This window comes from Nematolebias whitei, chromosome 14 (assembly GCF_014905685.2).
Source record: "Nematolebias whitei isolate Nwh7 chromosome 14, NemWhi1, whole genome shotgun sequence".
NCBI classification, from domain to species: Eukaryota; Metazoa; Chordata; class Actinopteri; order Cyprinodontiformes; family Rivulidae; genus Nematolebias; species Nematolebias whitei.
This window is the reverse complement of record NC_056511.1, coordinates 22,248,031-22,252,838: the sequence shown is the minus strand read 5'-3', so window position 1 is coordinate 22,252,838 and position 4,808 is coordinate 22,248,031. Positions and strand designations below refer to the sequence as shown.

Genomic DNA, 4,808 nt, shown 5'->3' with positions numbered 1-4,808 from the left:
ATTATAATGGTGTTACTGCTCTTTATAGAGGTTATTAAAATGGCATTCCTGCTGTTATTATAAGGTTATTACTGCTGTTTATAGAGGCGATTATAATGGTGTTACTGCTCTTCATAGAGGTTATTAAAATGGCATTGCTGCTGTTATAATGTTATTACTGCTGTTTATAGAAATTATTTTATTGTTATTCCTGCTGTTTTATAAATGTTATTATAATGTTATTACTGCTGTTTATAGAGGTTATTGTAATGGTATTACTGCTGTTATTATGTTATTAATATTGTATGTTAGATTATTATAATGTTATTGCTGCTGTTTATAGATGTTATTATAGTGTTATTACAGGTGTCTATGGATGTTATTAGTATGTTATTACTGTTGTTTGTAAAGATAATCAATTTACTACTTTGTATGGATGTTATTATACTGTTGTTGCTGCTGTTTATTGAGGTTATTATAATGTTACTGCTGTTTATGGATGTTATTATAACATTATTATTACAGTCTGCTGTTTATAGAGGTTATCATAATGTTGTTAATGCTGTTTTATAGAGATTAATAAAATTAGTACTGCTGGTATTATAATGTTATTGCTGTGTTTATAGAAATCATTATAATATTATTACTGCTGCTGTTTATTAATATTATTATAATGTTATTAATGGTGTTTATAAAGGTTATTACTGCTGTTATTATAAGGTTGTTACTGCTCTTTATGGTGGTTATCATAATGTTATTACTGCTGTTTATAGAGGTTGTTATAATGTTAATGTAATGCTATTATTGCTGTTTTTGGATGTTATTTTAATGTTATTAGTGCTATTTTTGAGGTTATTATAATGTTAATACCGCTGGTTATAGATGTTATTATAATGTTATTTCTGCTGTTTTTAGAGGTTATTATATATCTGCTGTTTATAGGGGTAGCAACAATGCTATATGGGATAAATTGTAACACGTGATAAATATTAATGATGATTTTATTCTACAGCCTCTATTTAGTTTCTAAATCACTGCACACGGCATGACATTTTACTGGAGTGTTTCTATTGATCTTTATAATTAAAAAGTGCAGCCGTTAGTCGTTTGAACATTTACACTGTTAAGAGAACCATTCACAAACCATGAAATCAACCATAAGTTTATCCTGACCTGTATCAAGTGGTGCTGTTGAAAAGAGTTTAGTCCATCTTTACTCTGATGTGTTGATTTGGTTCTGAAATGCGGGTACACACTCAATGTAAACAAAACACTGGGCTGAATTCGCCAAAAAACACACATAAGCTTGAATCACAGGACTCACAAATGGTTAACAGTAAGCTGTGTGGACAGGGTAAAATATAAATCTACCAGTATATTTATTGTAACATGGAAACAAAAATGGTGGAATCAGGCAAAGGTAGAGTCTCAGAGAAGCAGTTCAGATGGAACTATCTGCTGCTTCACTTGAGGGACAAAGAAAGATGGACTAAGACACCTGTCAGAGTAAAAATCAAGGATCGTGAAGAGCGATGGAGCATCACAAAGACAGAGGTCAGCTTTCAAACACGCAGGACCTTTACAAAACTTCAGCCTAACCTTTCTTATTCAACAAATCACAGCATAAATCCATATTAATACTTTAAAACTGTTGCACTTCTTGAACAATTCTCCCGTGACATTTCGGTTGTTGATCTAGTTTCAGTCACTTCAGCTGTTTCCAAAGAGTAAAAAACACGTTGTCCTTAGTATCTGGTTGCAAATTTTGTTTACAATTTTTATTTTATTTATTTTAAGGACACATAACATCAAGAAGAGGGAAAAAAAGTACATTTTGATCCTTTGTATATGATTTTTTTTACCTGCCTTTTTGACTTTGCAAGAATACCTTAAATATAAAATATAACCTCTGACTATTTTCATTAATGATTTATGTGAAGCTCATGTTGTGTACAGCTACTGGCATCTTTATATTTATGTGCAAGGAGTCAGACCTTATGGAAAATCTTTTTTTTAAAGGTTCTCTGGACTTTATAGTTTTTCTTTTGAATTTCAGCTACTTTTTCCTCTTGTTTTTTGTTAATTTTTTTGTACCTGTGAATGACAGAATACTGGGCAGTGAGTGTTTAAAAGTAAAGCCAGTAGAGAAGTGAGGAATACATGAAGAAGTTGAGTCTAAAAAGTAGTAGATGCACTTTATTTGAAAGTTGTGTACTAGAAAAACCAGAGAAACAAACTCCAGCAAAGATCTGATGCAGGAGAGATGGATCATCAATTAGTTCAGCATTACTTGTATGCCTGATTTTCATTTAATACCCTTTTGAAATAATTTGTCTGGTGCTAAATACAGGTTATGGGTCAAACTGAGGTATTGTTGCTATTTCTCATAGTCAGTCAAAAAAAGAATAAACTTGTGTTTTATTGACGGGCTACTAACAACAAAGGCCCAATTTTAACACAGTTCTTACCAAGTTGTTTGTTGTGTGTTAACAAAAGTTGACTCATCCTTTGAGTTTAAGACCATTTTTTATTAATGATCCATAGGTCTGAGCTAAAAATGGTTTAACAAACAAAACAAACTCTTTTCTGAAAAGGATCAGGGACTGAACTGAAAATACGTATAAAAGCAGACAAAGGAAACTGCAGACATTTTTTTAACTGACCAGTTGGTTTAACAAAACGTCTGTTTTCATAGAAGTTCAATTTAACAGCTTCAGTGAAGGGTGTCTGTTTTCTCTGAAAAAGTTATGGATTAAAGTGCCTGCAGTCCCATAACGGTAACAGGTTAACAGAAAAATAGCTGATCTACGGAAACAAACAGCCAATCTGACCCATTATTCTAAAATCTCTAGAAAGCTCCAGTGATGTTCACCTAGTTTGTTGATTTTACTGACAGTTTATTGAACTTCGTAGAGCTGCCACTAACATTGATTTTATTTACTGTCATCTTCTTAAGAAGATTTAAAGGCAGTAAAAGTGTAATTTGTGACCAGAAACACTTTATTTTCTAACTTGTGATAACTTTTCAGAAAGAGTACTTATTGTTTGTTCAGTGGGCTGCAGTGATGACAACAGGTCAGTCAAACCGCTTTACGGTTTCATCCGTCATCAGATTTACCATACCATACCATACCAATTTATTTATATAGCACTTAAAACAGCAACAAGGCCAACCAAAGTGCTGTACAAAAGAACACAAACATGCACAGCAGACAGGAAAACATAAAATAGAAATACAGATACAAATAGCAGCAGAAGCTAACTAAAATGGCCAACAGAGTAGAGAACAGACCGGGCCAAAACAAATCACACCGTGTTAAAGGCAAGCGAATAGAAGTGGGTCTTCAAGCGAGACTTAAAGACTGAGAGTGTGGGAGCCTGCCGGACACTCAGTGGCAACTCATTCCACAGTCGTGGACCTGCAACAGAGAAAGCCCTGTCACCCCTGAGCTTACGACGGGTTTCTGGGACTGAGAGAAGCATCTGGTCTGCTGACCTCAGAGAGCGCGGTGGGACATATGGCTGCAGAAGATCAGTGAGATAGGATGGGGCGGAACTGTTCAGTGATTTAAAAACATACATGAGAATTTTGAAATGGATCCGAAGGTGAATGGGTAGCCAGTGCAGGGAGGCCAAAACTGGCGTGATGTGCTCTCTATAGCCTGTACCAGTTAAAAATCGGGCTGCAACATTTTGGACCAGTTGTAGACGAGCAATGGAGGACTGACTGATTCCAAACAGAAGTGAATTGCAGTAATCAAGCCTAGATGTTATGAAGGCGTGGATCACTGTCTCAAGGTTCTTTTTGGAGAGTATAGGCTTCAGCTTAGACAGCCGTCTCAGCTGAAAAAAACAGGATTTGACCATCATGTTTACGTGACTGTTGAGTTTTAAGGACGGGTCCATTATCACCCCCAGATTAGTGACCTTTTGTTTCTCTAGCGGGGCTAGAGAGAAAAGGTCAATGTCATGGTTCATGAGTGAGCCACTGGGATGGAACAGCATGACTTCAGACTTCTTCTCATTGAAGCTTAAGAAGTTTAAAGCCATCCAGTCCCGGATGTCAGCCAGGCAGTCAAGAAGAGGCTGAATAGAGCGTGTGCCTCTGTGCCTCAGGGGGAAGTAAATTTGGCAATCATTGGCGTAGAAATGAAAGGGTATGTCGTGTTTGCGGAAGATAGCACCTAGTGGCAGCAGGTATAAAGAAAAGAGAAGGGGACCGAGGATGGACCCCTGCGGTACCCCCCACTGGAGCGCTGTCGATGCCGAACTAGAATCTTTGATATTGACACAGAAGGTTCTGTCAGATAGGTAGGACCCAAACCATTTAAGGGCTGACCCTGTGATGCCCACCCACTGCTCCAGTCTAGAAATGAGGATCTTGTGGTCGATGGTGTCAAAAGCAGATGTAAGGTCCAATAGGACCAACAGCACAGAATCACCTGCGTCTGTGGAAATGAAAATGTCGTTAAAAACCTTCAGTAGAGCAGTTTCAGTGCTATGGCGAGATTTGAAGCCAGATTGGAATAACTCAAGGATAGCGTGATTTAAAACACGTCTCACAGTCTTCAACCAGATCAGAACCGGAACCCAGATGAGTACTAACAATACAATGGAAGTCATATAAGTACCAGCACCCTGCAGCAACAAGCACCTCAACTAGCTTTGAGCTTTGGTTTAAAGTAGAGATGTTCCGATCGATCGGCCACCGATCATGATCGGCTGATTTCTGTTAAAAAGTACCTGATCGGCGGCAGCCTTTCAATGCTGATCACAAAAAACGATCACTTTAGAAGTCTTGTGATATATATATATATATATATATATAT

The 4,808-nt window shown here is 36.9% G+C and overlaps 1 protein-coding gene across 1 annotated transcript in view; it reads left to right on the top strand.

Annotated features, from left to right (window-relative positions):
* The window catches only part of arhgap42a (Rho GTPase activating protein 42a), a 29,231-nt gene that overhangs the window by 523 nt on the left and 23,900 nt on the right, over nucleotides 1–4,808 (top strand). The gene's annotated exons all lie outside the window — the stretch shown is intronic.